At 45.2% G+C, this 17,662-nt stretch overlaps 1 pseudogene; it reads right to left on the reverse strand.

Moving 5' to 3' along the window:
* Window positions 1–9,084: 9,084 nt before the first annotated feature.
* Window positions 9,085–17,662, reverse strand: part of LOC102493636 (uncharacterized) — an 11,967-nt pseudogene continuing 3,389 nt past the window's right edge.

Below are 17,662 nucleotides of genomic sequence, written 5' to 3' on the forward strand. Positions count from 1 at the left end.
AAAAATATATATATATATATATATATACATATATCAATCCAAAATGTCAGTGGATTATTCAGACAGCTCTTGTCTAAAAGGCTGACATTCCTACAGTAGCAACAAGTGAAGTCATCTGAGCGGCTGAGTGCGGCCATACATGGAGAAGAGAGCCCCACTACCACAGCCTCCCCCTGCTTTCTGAAGTCATGGCCTCTCTATTTCCTAGTTAAGGAAGAATGCAGAAGTTCCGCGGGGCCCCACATTTCCAGCTGTACTTCTGAGGGCTGGATTTCTGCACTTTCAAGTTACAAGGTTTTCTACACCAAGAAAAGGAGCTTCTCCAGATTGTGAGTTTCGGGTTTTCAGACACCGACACGCCAGTTTTGGAGGGAGGAACAGACCACTGCTTCCAGGATCATTTTTCAGCTACAGACAGAAAAACGAACTCGGGATTGAGAAGAGTTACATGGAAGCAAATCCAAGCCCGGGTATAAGGAACTTCAGAGAAGGCGGGCTGCACAGTTAACCCCTCCTTGTCTGCACCCCTGTCCTCACAGCTGTGCACTCAGAGAGCTGACTTTGGCCAGAGCTCAGAATGTCACTCCATTGTAGGACTCCCCAAAGACGTCAAAGTGCTCCCCGATCTATGCCCGGCTGACAGCATTCACTTTGCAGACGAGAAATGACATCTTCTGCGACACAGCCAGGGGCCAGGTCTCCCTAGCGCCCGGCCCTGTCTTTCCACCCCACTGAGGCGTTTCAGCTGGGCGGGGCTGGGAGGAGCAGAAGCCAGAAGGAGCTCTGGAGAGGCCGGCCCAGCTGCCGAGATGGTCGGAAAGGCGGCAATCTGCTAGGGACGCCGCGGGTCCCGGGGCGGTTTCGGGGTGGCTGACGCCGTCCGGGGGCGTTCCTGGGAGCTGGGGGCCGGCGAGGTTAGACCCAAAGCGCCCGGGAGGAGCCGGCCGGCGCCACGTGACCGACCGCGGCTGGGGCTGGCGGCCCAGAAATAGCAGCGGCGGCGGTTCCGCCCGCGGGCTGGCGACCACCGGAGGGGGACCCTCGGCCCCGCGCCCGGGTCCGTGCGCCCCTCTCGCCACCCCTGGTCGCTCGCCCACCTCCCCTGGTCCCGGTCTGCACGCCTCTCGGGCCGCCCTCTGACCCCTCGCCCTCGGTCTGTGCTCCCCTCAGGCCCTTCTCGGCCGCGGTCCTGGCGGGGTTCGGGTCCGAGCTGCCCCGAGCTTTCTCCGCGCGTTCGGCCCCGGTGCGGCGCGTTTCCCGGGATCCGCTCGCGTCCCGCCCGGCTGCAGACGAGGAGGTGCCAGGGCGCCCGGGACCCCACGTGAGAGCCGCGAGTCCCCGCCACGCCGCAGCCCCTCGGCCGACCTCGGAGGGCTTTCTTCTCCGCTTTTAATAATTTCCTTCCGGCGGAAAGTTTAAGTTACTTAACTGGGGCGCGGAGCCCTCTTTTGCCCCCCCACCGGGGGCGGAGACAATGGTTTAGTCACTTAAAAACCAAACCAAACCAAACCATCGTTAACCACAGAACAAGCCCTCTCAAAGGTGAGCCACCGAAGGGATGGCCGGCCGGGGTGGAAGGTGAAGACAGCCCCGTAGAGTAGTCGCCTCGTAAACTTTGTGCTAGGATAAAAGGAAGCAGGACAAAGTCCTCCCTCATCACCACGTCCCCTCCCAAACTGGGTCTTTCTCAGCCTGAAGAAATGTTCAGCCAGCCAGAGACAAAGAAACCACCACCCGAGCCGTGCAGAGCTGTCAGGGCACTGTGCACCCTGGAGACCCACCACCGGGCAGCCAGAGGACGTGGGGGTTCTTTTCCCTTGGCTACCCACATCAAATTCCAGAATTACTTCTTTGAAGAGCTTGTTTTAAGGCGCGTTTTCAGCAGCTTATCTCGGCTTCATCAGGAGCCTCTGGCAGAACACTGTTTTCTCCACTGTCTGCTATCATTGTCCTCTCCCAAAATGATTACTTACACTAACTAGACCATCTGGTTGGCCTAGAATTCCAGAGGACCTGGGAAAAGCCCTTCCTGACCTGTTAGCCCCTGGCACAAATACCTAGCACTCTCCACCCCCTACCTGCTTAGCTATGCCTGGGGTCTGGGGAAGATGCTGTTCTGGTCTCTCTCTATGGAGCTCTTAGAGTTGCAGGGATGGGTTTCACTGTCCACCAGGCTTTCTAATACCGTCCAGAGTTAGTCTGGCGATCCCGTATTTCCTTGTGAGGAGCTGTTTCAGCCTCATGAAAGTCCTTTCAAGACATAGAAGAAATGTTTTGTCCTAAGGAATCAAGAAACAATTTAAAAAGTTAAAAAGAACCAGTTTATTTTTCCATGTGTGAGAGGTGGAAAAAAAGACAGAGAGATGGCACCCCCAACAGGTGGTCTTCACTTTAGATCTGTCCCTAGCTTCAGCTAACCCTGGGTCATGGGCATGCATGCATCCCATGTGTTTAAGGAAGTCTCAGGACATGAACTCAGGACCTTCCCATGTGAATCAGCCTTCCAGTATTGCATTGCCACTGCAACACTGTCTAGCCCTCAAGAAACGACTTTGATGTGTGCTGTGTTTGTCAACATTGGCCTTGGGAAATGATGAAGCAGGAGATATTTTTGCCTTTTAAAAAATGTGACACTTTCTCCCTTGCCATTTACTTAGGCAGAGCAGACCCTGACCTGCATGTGATGTCATATTTAAAAAAAATTATCTTATTTAACTTTATTTATTTATGTTTTCAAAGTTGGACTAGAGAGAGAGAGTGAAAAAGGAAGCCGTAAGGTCTGTGACTCAAACCACTGTGGGCTATGTGGGAGTCTAGCACCCTTACCCACCATGCCACCTGCTGGCCCCAATGACTTTATAATTTTAATTTCAGTGTTTAGAGATGAGTCTCTATATTCACTGACACTGAACAGGTAGCAACAGCTCTGTTTCGGGAGGCAGGAAACCTGGGCTCTCCTTTCTCACTACCAAGCTGGGCAGTTTTGTAACTGAGTTGCCTCATCTGTAAATGAGCATAATAACATCTTTCTTTGTAAGGCAGAGGAGTATACCAGATAATCTCTTAAAATACCAGGGACCAGCAGTTGGCGTGATGGCTCTGTCACTGAACTCCCATGTAATTGACCGTGTTTCGAGTGTCAGACCTGGTGGCTTAAACTCATGCCAGGCGCTTGTGCGCGCATACCCAAGATCCCAAGAGGGGAATGGAGGAGAAGAGATTGCGGCGTGGCCATCCCCCCTAGGGGGGTGATTTCTCGCTTTCTGTCTCTGTCTTTCTGGCGAGTACACACACCCTATAGCGAAAATCTCTCTAAAAAAAAAGAAGAAAATACATGATACCATTTCCATTGATATTTAGCAAACCTGGGAGATGAGGAAACTGGAGGAAATCTCTTTACTTCTTTTTCTCTTATCTCAGAGAATGAAACACACTTTCAGTGGCTTCCTGGACATGGTGCCTCGTCTTTGCCAGTTCTTTATGGTGGCTCTGTTGGTAGCAAATAGAACTTGGAGGAAGAACAGCGCCAAGGCAGGGAGAGAAGGGATTTCTAAGCCAGTGGAGGCTTTGAAACATCAATCACATCACACCACATCTATGGCCTCTATTAGTTTTGGTCTTACTGAGGTCAAAGGCTGTCTTATTGAAAGGGGGAATGACCTTATTATCCACACTGAGCAATGTTCGTTAAGTGCCCTGGTTTGGCTGATCCTCTCCCGGGCATGATAGGTGTCACAGGTTGTATTTCTAGCTGCTCTTCCCAACGGACTGGTTCTCAGGGAGAGAGCATGTGAGGGAGGTCAAAACCATTATAACTGCCTTGAGTTTGCTCTCTTATTTTTCTTTCTTTTTTATTTTTTTGAAGACTTTTTTGCTATAGGGCGCGTGTGCTCGCCAGAAAGACAGAGAGAGACAGAGAGATAGAAAGCGAGAAATCACCCCCCAGGGGGGATGGCCACGCCGCAATCCTTTCTCCTCTGTTCTCCTTTCGGGATCTTGAGCACGCACACACATGTGCCTGGTGTGAGTTTAAGCCACTGGGTCCAGGATTTGGACCGTGGTCAACTACATGGGAGTCCAGTGACATAGCCATTATGCTAACTGCTGGTCCCCCCTCTTATTTTTATTTATTTATTTATTGGAGTAGTTTTTGCTATAGGGCACATATGCTCGCCTGAAAGAGAGAGACAGACAGGAAGTGAGAAATCACCCCTTAGGGGGAATGGCCACACCACAATCCCTTCTCCCCTATTCTCCTCTTGGGATCTTGGGCACACATGCACACGCGCCCAGTGCGAGTTTAAACCACCAGGTCCAGGACTCGAACCGCGATCGACTACATTGGAGTCAGTGACATAGCCAACTGCTGGTCCCGAGTTTACCCTCTTATTTGAGAGACTCTGTGGGTCAGTGGATGGAAAAGGGAGTCAGTGCAAAGTCCAAAGGTCTTTTAAAGAATGTGAATAGGAATCCCAGGCTCCTTTGTCCTTTGAGTAGGGAGATCTTTTTTTTCTTCATGAAGTCTTGCTTGCAGCTGGCACGCCGTTTCCTGTTTTCAAGGCATGCTACACCCCCAAAGTCTCAGTTTGACCAGGACCCTCGCAGCCACACCCTCCAGTGCCCAGAGGTGCTAGAGAATGTGCTCATACCTGAGGCCTTTCTATCTCCCTGGACAGGCTCTGGGCTTTTTGTCCCTGGCCCAATCTGGGGTCACGATTACTTGGGGTCACGATTCCCATTTAGTGTGCATCTGTATTAGACATGGCTAGTGGAAACGTCTATCTCAGGCTCTCTGCTGGTGATTCTTTGATATGATTTCCTGCTTGGGCTGCAGCTTCTGCTTCCCGAAGAGTGAGCCAAGTGTCATGTCTTCTTTACCCATGCCTATGCCTTTTTGAAAAGCTTTATTTCTTTAGAGAGAGAGAAAGAGAGACAGAGAGAGAGAGAGAGAGAGAGAGAGAGAGAGAATACCACAGGGTCCTGACCCTTGATCCACCCCTAGCTGTTAGCTAGCCCCAGATCATGGGCACCTTTGTGGCCAGTACACTCAGGGGGTTCTCTGGGCTTGAACTGGGAACTTTCCCACTTGGGATTGGCCCACAGAACATGATGTTTTACTGCTGTGTCTTCCTCCGGCCCCTCCTGCATGTTTTAGAACCCTGATGCCTCTGTTTTCTCAGAATATTAGGCATGTCTGATAATTTCTTTTGGCGAGTGCTCCCAACTGGAACTGACAGTGGTTCTGTGGAACATTCTCTGAATGCTTTGAGCTCTTGGAAAACCAAGGACTCCAGAGTATCTGGTTTATTTAGGTTACCTGTGACAAGTTTTTGGATAACATTACTTTCACATGTGGACTTTATCGTGTATATTTCACATGTGGGACAGCCCGCTGAGCCTTCGGTCAATGTTCTTTCTGGATACACTGTTCCTTGCAGGGGGCAGGGGTGTTGGGCACGAGGAAGCATGCTGGGTAGGCATTCTTGGGCACTCCGAACGCCGTGAGTCTCATTCTTACCAATAAAGTGCCAAGTGCCTCACTTTGTAATCTGAACATGAATTATGAAGCGTGTAACTTAAAAACAACACCCTTAAAACCAGCAAAGTACATTAAACAAATAAATAAGAACAACAGCAAACAAAAACAATATTGAGGCAGCAGCTGTTTCAACCCAAAGGTGGAAAGCTTCCCAGTGTGCATTTTTAACACTCATCACCACATGACACAAAGGAAGAGAGGGAGAGAGGACAAAGAAGAAAAGGAGTAGGAGGGGTGCTTAATTTTTTTATTTCCGCTACGTGTGTGTCTGCATGTACATTTAAAAACTGCTTCCGGATGGAATCCCAAAGAGATTTATATTTGTACTTTGGTTGTCTTGACAACAATTTGGAGATTTCTTCTACTTCCTCAGCAGCTAACTGAGCTGTTAAAAGACGACGAGGGCTTCCCTGTTTCTGGGAAGGCACCGTTGAAGCATCTCCTCTTGCCCTTTGTTAGAATCTGTGGCACGTCAAAGAGCAGCAAAATGCCTGGGTCTTGGTGACATCTGGAAATGAGGATGTCAGATATACACAGGGCCTTCACGTGTAAGGGTGCCATGATCCCTGAGGGCACCAGGACCCAACAGTGGAAGAGATTTCTGTTCACAGTACAGCAGATCAGCGCTGTGCAACCTTCGATGGATAGTGAGCTGTCCATTACTGAAAGCCTCCAGTAAGTCTATGAATTTGGGGACCAGCAGATAGCATAATGGCTATGTTGCTGGACTCCCACATGGTCAACCATGATTTGAGTCCCGGACCCAGTGTCTTAAACTCATGCCAGGCGTGTATGTGCTTGCCCCAAATCTTGAGAGGAGAATGGAGAAGGGATTGCATTGTGGCCATTCCCCCTGAGGGGGAAGGGGGATTTATCACTTTCTGTCTGTCTCTGTCTCTCTGGTGAGTACATGTGCTCTATGGGGAAAAAAAAAAAAATCCCTGCAAAAAAAAAAAAAAAAAAAAAAAGCAGGGACCAGCAGTTAGCGTAATGGCTATGTTGCTGGACTCCCATGTAGTCGACCATGGTTCCCGTCCTGGACCCAGTGGCTTAAAACTCATGCCAGGCACGTGTGCGTGTGTGCCAAGATCCCGAGAGGAGAATGGAGGAGAAGGGATTGCGGCGTGGCCATCCTCCCTGGGGGGTGATTTCTCACTTTCTATCTCTTTCTCTGTCTCTGTCTGTCTGGCGAGTGTATGCGCCCTATAGCAAAAACCTCTCCGAAAGAAAGAAAGAAAGAAAGAAAGAAAGAAAGAAAGAAAGAAAGAAAGAAAGAGAGAAAGAAATAAGAAGAAAAAGAGTCTATGAATTTGCTAGCGTTATCATGGAAGGAACAGACGATAGGATAGGGGGTTGGGCTAGGTGACCATTACATTTGCTTTCCGGGCCTGGGATGCTAATAATATTAATATGTTTTCTTTCTTAAAAACTTGTATTTCTCTTGGCGTGCAGGGAGACAGAGAGGCTAGCAGCACCATTTATTTTTTGCCACACTTGATTTCTTTATTTTCTTTTTTATTTTCTTTTTTTCCATGAGCAAGAGAGACAGAGACAGACAGACAGAGAGAAACAGAGAGATAGGCACCCCTGAGAGGGTCTGCACACCACACTCCACCACACCCAGCTTCAGCTAGTTCTAGATCATGGGTATGTGTATCTGCCTTGTGTATTCAAGAAGGTCTCTGGGGGCCAGCAGATGGTGTAGTGAATATGTCACTGGGCTCCCACATGGTCGACTGTGATTCAAGTCCCAGACCCAGTGGCTTGAAAATCATGCTAGGCGTATGTGCCCAAGGTCCCAGTCGGAGAAGGGACTATGGGGTGGCCACATCTTCCTGGGGGGTGATTTCTTACTTCCTCTCTCACCATCTCTGTCTCTCTCACCCCAGTGCTTGCCCACACATGTGCTCTAAGGGAAAAACCTCTTAGAAAAAAAAGAAAGAAGGAAAGAAGGTCTCTGGATATGAACCCAGAACCTCCCCACAAGGGTCAGCCTCAAGACGTGTCATGTTACCACTGTGCCATCATCTGGCCCTTGATTCCTCTGTTAAATTGAATCCTCTGTGGAAATTACGGTTTGTGTTGGTGACTCTGGGTAACTTCTCTGTCCCATGAGAATAAATGTATACAACAATATTTCAAAGTTTGTGGAAAATGGAATTAAAGTATGAGTTTATTTTGGTGCAAAAAAATTTTAAATTCATGCGTAGTTTCTTCATAATTCGGGCTTTCCATGAACTTTTGGAAGGCCCCCTCGTAAATGATATAAAGGGATGTTTTCCAAGCAGTGCCTGGCATATAGTGCCTCGTACATTGTCTGATTCAATCTGTCAGGATCTCTTTATTCTTCTTTTGTACTGGTTGACATAGCTGCATCCCTCCCACAACCTTCGGAGTTGAGTCCATCTCTGCTGTGTCTATCAGAATTCTTTGTGCAGCATTTTCAAACCTCTCATGGTTACTTCTCCCATTCATCCCTGTCTCTTAGTCTGAGCTGCCTTAACAAAAATACCATGGACTGGAGGGATTAAATAGCAGACATTTCTTTCTCACAGTTTCAGGGCTAGGGAGGTACAACATCAAGGTTGTAGCAGATCTGAAGTAAGGGCAGGGCTCGCCTTTGGATCTACAGGTGCCATCAACTTCTTCCTGTGTCTTTGCATGGCAGAGAGAGAGAGCTCTTGTCTCTTTTTCCCCTTATGAAGGCATTAACTACATTCATGAGGTCTCTATTCTCATGACCTGACCACCTGCTAAAGGCCATCTCCTGATACCCTCACATTAGGGGTTAGGCTTTAGCATATGAGTTTGGAAGAGACAAAACCTTCTATCCATAGTACCTTGTCTACAGCCCTCAGACAGATGACCTCAAGCTTTGCGAACCCAATATCACTGTTGTAGTGTGTTATCTTTTAGGTCTGCTCTGAGGCCATAACCAATGGAAAATAGAAAACTTCACTTATTTTTATTTTATTTTAATGAATTTATTAATTATTTGATTTCTGTCACAGGGCACTTACGCTCACCGGGAAAGAGAAGACAGAAAGAGGGAAAGTGAGAAATCGCCCCCCAGGGAGGATGGCCATGCTGCACTCCCTTCTCTGTTCTTTTCTTGGGATTTTGGGCATGCACACAAATGTACTTGGCATGATTTTCCTTCTTCCTTCCTTCCTTCTTTTTATTTTTTTTTCAAAGAATTATTTATTTTATTTTATTTATTATTATTATCTTCCAGTTTGACCAGAGAGAGACAGAGAGGGAATGAGAAAGCAAGCCTCCAGGACTGTGACCCGAACTGTGGTCGACCATGTACGAGTCCAGCACCTCAACCACCATGCCACCTGCTGGTTCCACCTAGTGTGATTTTCAAGCCGCAGGGTCTGGGACTTGAACCGTGGTGGTCATGTGGGATGACCTCAACCACTGTGCTACCTGTTGGCCTCAACTTTACTTATTATTATTATTTTTAATAACAAAAAATTTTATTAAAACATAAGATTTACACAAGTTTCCGGACAAGCCATACAAAATGGTCACAAGCTTCTTTGGAAGGTGACTACACTTGGCAGCAAAGTCACAATGATATTAGTGAGGGCTGTGACGTTTGTTTAATGTTCCCATTTTGGTTTGAACAATTAAGCTTGTCCATCTACAGTGTCTAAATAACATTAGATTTGACTAGAAAGCATATTCTAAAGAACTGGTTAGCTGCTTTTAACCATTATGACTAGATCACCATAAAAAGGGGGAAAGGAACTCATAAAATTGAAATAAAACCACCTCCTGCCTCAATAAATTAAAATAAAATAAATAAAATAAAAAGAACACCTACACTCCTGCTACTAACCCTGACAACCTTCATTCACAGTGCCTTATACTTAAACCATGATGGGGAAATGAATACAAGCAGCAAGGGGCCACTGCTTATAAACATTTCACAACAATCCAGAGGATACTTCTAGCCTCTGCTCATGGTTCACAGCAGGGAATCAGGCCAAGACATGGATTTGTTAATGTGTATTTACTCACCAGGGGACTGAAGATGCCTGGGGTTTTATTCTGTGATGTTTCCAAGACTGTGTCCATTAAATGCAAACACAAAAGAAAGCAGTCTTGGCAGCAGAAGTGATGCACACTTGATCAGATCGATTGTCAATTTATTAATATTATTCACGGCATATAGCCTGGTTCATGCTCTGACTGTTCCTGTGGCTTGGGCTTCGTGGGACTTCCATGGCTCCATTACATCATGTGCTAATGGATCATCTGGACTGGGAGCACTTCACAAAGCTGGACTGATAGCAGCACTGTGTGGTTCTGCAGTGCTGGGGACCACTTACCTTTCAAAATATCTAGACATATTCTTCCCATCTTGTCTACATTAGGATGATAACTTTTGGTAATGAAATATATTTTAGGGTTTGCCATTGGGTATTCCTCTGGAAGGAATAGTTCAAGTTTTTTTTTGAATTTTTAAATTTTTTTTTAACAGAATTTTGCATAGGGTGTGTGTGCTTGCCAGAGAGACAGAGACAGAGAGACAGAAAACAAGAAATCTCCCTCTTCCAGGGTAGGGGAGTGGCCATGCTGCAGCTCCTTCTCCTCCATTCTCTCATGATTTTGGTCACACATGAACACATACCTGGTTTGATTTTTAAGCCGCTGGGTCCGGGACTCGAACTTCAGTCGACTGTGAGGGAGTCCAGCGATGTAACTATTAGGCCATCTGCTGGTCCAGGAATAGTTCAACTTGAAAGGGCTCTCCCTCAAAGGGGAAATCCTGGGGGCCAGCGATGACCACATGCAAATAACAGGCCTTGTTTCATCTGGTTCTGCTTTAATGCCAGGCGTGGTTCTGCCAGTAAATGCTGGGTTTCCTTGATGATCCAGAGGGGCAGCCCGGCCGTCTTGACAGAAACCAAGTTCAGCTTCTGGCCTCCTTTACTTATTTATTATTTTTGTCTAGAGAGATTTTTGCTATAGGGCACGTGTGCTCACCAGAGAAACAGAGAAAGACAGAGAGACAGATAGTAAGAAATCACCCCCCCGTGGGGATGGCCATGCCACAGTCCTTCCTCCTCCAGTCTCCTCTTGGGACTTTGCACATGTACCTGGCATGAGTTTTAAGCCACTCAATCTGGGCCTCCAACTGTGGTTGTCTACATGGGAGTCCAGTGACGTAACCCTTATGTCATCTGCTGGTCCCATCCTTTACTTATTTTTTAAAAGACAGGGTCTCATTATGTTATCCTCCTGCCTTAGCCTTCCCAAATTGCTGGGATCACAGGTGCATGCCACAGGGTCCAGACTTTAGATCAGGCCAGGGATCAAACCCAGGGCTCCCATGTGGTACCATTCTGCAGAGCAGTGTCTTAGCAGTGCACAGCACTGCAGTTGTGCCCCCAAACTACGTTTTTAAAAATAATTAATTTAATTTAATGTATTATTGTTATGATTACTTTAACTTACTGTAGGGCACATGTGTTCACCAGCAAGGGACAGAAAAAGAGAGAAGGAAAGTAAGAAAGCAAGCCACCATATCCAGGACTTGAACCATGGTCGACTAGGTGGGAGTCTATCACCTTAACCATCATGTCATGTGCTGGCCCTGAAAACTTTACATATTAGGGTTCTATTTGGGTCATAATAAGATTTTGAGCCCATGAATTGAAGTCTTCAAGTTTAATTGTGTCCAATGGGTAAAATGAATTTGATCTTTGTATGTCTATGCAAATAGTATATTTTCATTTGTCTTAGGTTTTTTTTTTAATTTTTTTTTATTATTATTTTTTTTAATTTGCAGCAGCAAGGCCAGCAGGTGGCACAGTGGGTAAGGCGCTGGACTCCCACCTGGTTGTCTGAGGTTCAAGTTCTGGGTCTGGCAGCTTGCTTTCTTAATTTTCCTCCCTCCTTCTCTCTCTCTCTTTCTCTGGTGAGCACACGTACCCTATAGGAAATTAAAAAAAAAAGTAAATGAAATAATTCTTTAAAAAAATTTTGTGGGGCATCTGTGCTCAGCAGTGAAAGAGGGAGACAGAGAAAGATGGAAAGGGAAACCATCCCAACCTCTTGAGATGGCCATGCTGCAATCCTTTTTCCTTCATTCTCCTCTTCAGATTTTGGGCATGCACACACATGTGCTTGGCATGTTTTTTAAACCGCCGGGTTCCGGACTTGAACTGCACAGTTGGCCACGTGGGATTCAGCTGCTTTAAGCACCACACTACCAACTGGCCCTATCTCAGTCTTTATAATGTATGATATGTGTTTGGAAATGGAATAGGGTTCATTTATTCAACCACTTATTATTTATGGAGTGTTTTGTTCATGCTGGAACCATGGGCAAATGAATGTAGACAGGATGGCAGTGATCTCTGCTTTGCCAGGGTCATGGACACATTAACAGTGAACTATATAACATTGCTTGTGTTCTTATTATCGCACTTCCCACTGTGGCCATGAGCCACAGAAGGAGTGTGGTGTGATAATGATAACTCTTTTTTTTTTTTTTTGGAGAGATTTTCACTGTCGGGCGCGTGCGCTCGCCAGACAGACAGAGAGAGACATAGAGACAGAAAGCGAGAAATCGCCCCCCAGGGGGGATGGTCACGCCGCAATCCCTTCTCCTCCATTCTCCTCTCGGGATCTTGGGCACGCACGCACACGTGCCCGGCGTGAGTTTTAAGCCCCCGGGTCCGGGACACGAACCGCAGTCGACTACGTGGGAGTCCAGCGACATAGCCATTACGCTAACTGCTGGTTCCCGATAATGATAACTCTTGACTATCCTTTTTTTTTCTTTCTGTTATGCTGTTTATGAGGATGAGTTCATTATGAGCTCTCACAGCTTCTAGCAGCACTAATGAAGCACTCCTCTCCCTTAGAACTTGTAAGGCATGCAGCACTCACTGAACACATCCCCCACCCCACCCCCCCTCCCCCAGGACCAAGTACTGCACTGAACTGGGCAAGTCTGAACCTACCTGAGCCAGCTAGGGCCAGCTGGTCAGCTCATCTAGGTGCCACTTCCTTTCTCTTAAAGGGGCAGCAAACAATAATGTCTCCTTGCCCAAAATGAAAGTGTCACATGCACATGTGTGTTACATGCAATGGCATAAAACAGCAAACTCATCATTACATAACAAGCATGCAAGCACACTCCAAGTAATAAAAAGTTTATACCGTGGCCTGAAAATGATGTGAAAGGGAGTGAGGGAGCCAGAGTAAATCATTCAAACTCCCATTTTCCCTATAGAAGGTTTTACCATATTGAAGACACTCATCGGATTTCTTTCCAGTGTGAGTTCTTTCATTGTTTTGAACAGAACTGGGAAAACAAAAGGCTTTCCCACATCTCTTACATTTGTAGGGTTGCTTGCCATGGTGACACCTTTTGCTCTCGAATATTTCAGGAAGAAGAGAAGGCTTTCCCACATCCCGTACACTCAGGGTTTCTCTCCCGTGTGACTTATGTCCTGGGACAGAACAAGAACTCAAGCCTTCCCACATCTCTTACATTCATACGGTTACTCTTCAGTGTGATTCTAATTCATGCTCTTGAACAGAACAGGAACTAGAGTAGACTTTCCTGTCTTTGGCACATTCATAAATTTATTTTCTAGTGTGAGTTCATTCATGCTCACATCTCTCACATTCATACGATCAGTGTGATTCTAATTCATGCTCTTGAACAGAACAGGAACTAGAGTAGACTTTCCTGTCTTTGGCACATTCATAAATTTATTTTCTAGTGTGAGTTCATTCATGCTGTTGAACAGAAGAATAAGAAAAAGTATTTCCACGTTGAGGACACTCATAGGGTTTCTATCCAGTGTGAAGTCTTTCATGTTTTTGAAGAGAACTGAGAAAAATAAAGTCTTTCCCACATACCTTACACACATGGGGTTTCTCTGCAGGGCGAGTTTTTTCATGTCTTTGAACAGATCTGGGAGATTGAAAGGCTTTCCCACATAGTTGACAATCATAGAGTTTCACTCCAGTGTGAATTCTTTCATGCTACCGAAAAGAACTGGAACAAGCAAAGGATTTCTCACATACCTTACTCTCACAGGGTTTCTCTCCAGTGTGAGTTCTTACATGGATACGAACATGTCAGGGAGAATAAAAGCCTTTCCCACACTGGGGACATTCATGGGGTTTCTCTCCAGTGTGTGTGTTTTCATGTAATGGAAATAAATTGTGATAATCAACAGTGTTCCAACATATCTTGTATTTGTAAGGTCCAAGTCTACATTGTGACCCCTTGACGCTTCCTCAGTTTTGTTGGCAATGAAGGTATTTCCATTTTGCTTATGTTCATGTGGGTTCTTTGAATATTCCTGACAGTTATAAGGTCTCTGCCCTCTTTGAGCTCTGATAGGCCTACTATGATATGAATGAACCAAGTCTTCCCCACATGCACTGCTTTCAAATGGTTTAAGTCTGGGAGGCTTTTCTCATTCAGGTGGTTGTCTGGAATAGGACTGATGATTGTTCCACATGAACTACATTCTTTTCGCTCATATGCTCTCTATGGTATGTGACTTCAGCATAGTTCAAGTTCTTGATGGTTCCCACATCACATCTCTGTAGAATTTCTTCTCTGAAGGACCCAGCAAAGCCTACTCCTCCTTGGTGAAGTTAACAGCCACATCCACAAAGGCCACTGGGTCCTGTAACAGCTCACGTATGTATGAAGAAGGAAAGCTGAGACTGACAGCACTGGTAGATAGACTCAATTATAAGACATTCATGGAATGCTGTTTGCTCATTTTTTCTATACTTCAGTCATCAGAATTCTTTCTCTCTGTGTACAACCATTTCCACACATAACATTTATAACACTAAAACTGGGGGCAGCAACTGGTGTGGTTTTTAAGGAAGATTCCAAATGGTTGACTCAAGTTCATGTGCCAAACCCAGCAATTTGAAAAACCTGCAGGTCATGTGTGTGCATGTGTGCCCGAAATCCCATGAGGAGACTGAGGAGAACGGATTGAGGTGTGGCCATTTCCCCCTGGGGCATGATTTATAATTTGTTTTTCTTTCAGTCTCTTTGTAGAGTGCATGTGTCCATTTCTCAGCTTTCATGGGGGTCCCCGCGTCCTTTCTATAGGTCCCTGTCCCCATCTGGCACGTCACAGAGCCACAGAGCAGCCACAAGGGACATGAGGACTCCACGCAGGTTAAAACAATCCCACAAGCCCTGCGGGGCACCAGTGAGACACTCGACTGTCCTCCTTCTGTCTTGGGAAAGACAGAAGTTCTCTTTCAAGACCTGTTTTATTTTTCTCTTCCAAGAGGAGATGAAAGAGACAGACCCCCTTCCACCTCCCTGGACCTTCATACCATGATCCATCCCCTGCCCCAGCCAGCTAGGATCACAGGCATAAGCGTGTGTGCCCAGCACGTATGGGGAGACCTGTGTGCCCGGCATGTATAGGGAGACCTTCAGATGTCTACCTGGGACCTTCCCACATGTCTTCGGCATTCTGAATTGCTGTGTTACCGCCACGCCACTGTGACTGGCTGTCTCAAGATCTGTTTTGAGTACCTGCACTGGCCAAGGGCTGTGCTAGCTCTGCCGGAGAGAGTTAAGTAGGTAATGCAGGGTTCTGGTCCCTGTCTGAGATAGATAGGCTCCTTGGTGGGCGGAGAGAGCAGCCACATGCACAGGAAGTGGCATCCATGGCCTCTCGTGGTGGGTGTGATGCAAGAGGTGCCACAGGATGCAGTGGGAGAGGGTGGGAATTAAAGACAGAGAGTGGGGAAGGTCTCTTGGAGTAGGAAGGAATAGAACAATACCTCAGTCAGTGAGCAGGGCTGGGACAGGGGAGGGAATGGAGTGGACTCTTGGCCCTGGGAAAGGGATTCTGATTGCATAGTATTTTCTAGCCTAGTCCTGTACTCCCCACTTGACTGCTCTTCCATTGACCCCATCCTCTATGGCATAGGATCTTATTTTTAATTTCCCTTCCCCCATGTTTTATTTTGAAAAATTTCAAACATACAAAGCAGCTGAAAGAACAAGAAGACTCCTCACCTAGATTCATCAGGGGTAACATTTTGCTGCTCTTCTTTAACTCTTTCTCTCCAATGTACATGAATTGTCCTGAGCCACTTGAAGGTAAGTTGCAGACTTCATGACACTTTATGCTTAAGTATTTTAGCATGTGTATTTTCGGCAAAAGAACATTTTTCTTTTTTCTTTTTCTTCGTTTTCTTTTTTTAATTTATTATCATCATAATCTTTTTTATATTACATTGAATCACATATAACTTTACAGTATATTACATTTCTTTTTCCAGAAGGAATACCATGCATATCAGTCAATACAGAGACATTAAAATTCCCATTTCATCATCCAATAGCTTTTCATTATTTTTCAATAGAGCATTTTTCTACATAACCATAGTATTATTTTACTCCAACTTCGAACAAGAGAGAGATGTGTACAGAGAGACATGATGTCCATGTGGCAAGGCATAAGCGATTGATGAGTCTGGGGTGAGCCCATTGTACTACTTTGAAATTTCATGATAAAAAAATGGATATATTTTAGAAGGATGCTAAATAATAGAACAGGTAAAATAATACTTTCAAACATATACTCCATATTAAGATGTTTCTGGTTGTCCCTAAAAATTTCATAATAAAAAAAATGGATGTATTTTAAAAGGATGCTACAATAATAGAACAGGTAAAATAATACTTTCAAACATATACTCCATATTAAGATGTTTCTGGTTGTCCCTAAAACATCCTTTATAGCTGTTTTAAAATACCCAGGAGGGCCGGACAATGGGTCTGTGTACTGCTACTCATCTGCTTAACAGGGTCCCAGGTTTGTGACCTAGGGCCTCCCTGTACATGCAGGGTGAGTGCATTTATGCCTGTGATCCCGGATAGCTGAGGCTGGGCTGGATCACAGGTTGGGGAACTCTGCCAGAGTGCCTGTCTCTCTCTCGTAAAGAAAGAAATTTAAAAACAAACAAATAAACAAGCAAAAGCTCCCCAAAACAAAATCTAAGATCCAGCTGGAGATCTATATTATATTTGGTTGTCATGTCTCTTTACTGATGTTTTATCTAAAATGGCTTTTCCTCCACGACACTGATGGTTTTGAAGAATCTCAGCCAGTCATCTTATAGAAAGTACCAAAATGGCATAAAGGTTATGTCATTGGACTCCCATGTAGTCGACTGCGGTTCGAGTCCCGGACTCAGCAGTTTAAAACACAATGGGAGCGTGTGTGTGCATGTCCAAAATCCTGAGAGAAGAATGGAGGAGAAGGGATTGTGGCATGGCCATTCCCCCTGGAGGCTGATTTCTTGCTTTCTGTCTGTCTCTCCAAGCGAGTATAGCCCTATAGCAAAAATGTCTCTCTAAAAAAAAAAAAAAAAAGAAAGTCTCAAGACCTGGACTTGTCTCATTGCTTCCTCCTTGCTTTTTGTAGTTTAAGCATTTTGGTGAGAATACAACATAGGTGATGTTAAATGGTCTATTTAAAAATATATATGTCAATAGGCATATTCATTCATATATGTATACTTTTTCCTTAAATATAGTAATATAAATACAGTAAACTAAAACTCAGATTGTTCTTTGTGTTCTATAGATTATGTCCATATTTATTATCTCTTTCAATTCTCAGAATGAGTGAGGAATTGGGCTACAGAGAAATTAAATGAACTTACTCAGCTGACTGTCAAATGTCTAAGAAACTCAGAGCCACAGAGAGCTAAAACATTCTTTTTTTATTTTTTATTATTATTATTTTGTTTTAATTTTCTTTTTTTAAAATTTTCATATTCCAAGAATAGGAAACAGAGAAAACAGGTGCTTTATTCAGCTATTCACTGTAGGGAATACTTACAACCTGGTCACTAAAATACACATTTCATGGGTCATCCCTGGAATATGGGAATAGAGAGCTAAAACATTCTTGAAGAACAATATGGATGACTTTATCTATCATAGATAATACTTTGATAAAACTGTAATAATGAAGACTGTAGGGTCAGTAGGTGGCATGGTGGTTTAGGTGCTGGAAAGTTGAATAACTTGTGATGTTCAGTGAAGCACTACTTCAACTTCAAGTTTTGGAAGCAGTTTAACACTGT

The sequence above is a fragment of the Tupaia chinensis genome, unplaced genomic scaffold (genome assembly GCF_000334495.1).
Source record: "Tupaia chinensis unplaced genomic scaffold, TupChi_1.0 Scaffold143584_1, whole genome shotgun sequence".
Classification (NCBI taxonomy): Eukaryota; Metazoa; Chordata; class Mammalia; order Scandentia; family Tupaiidae; genus Tupaia; species Tupaia belangeri.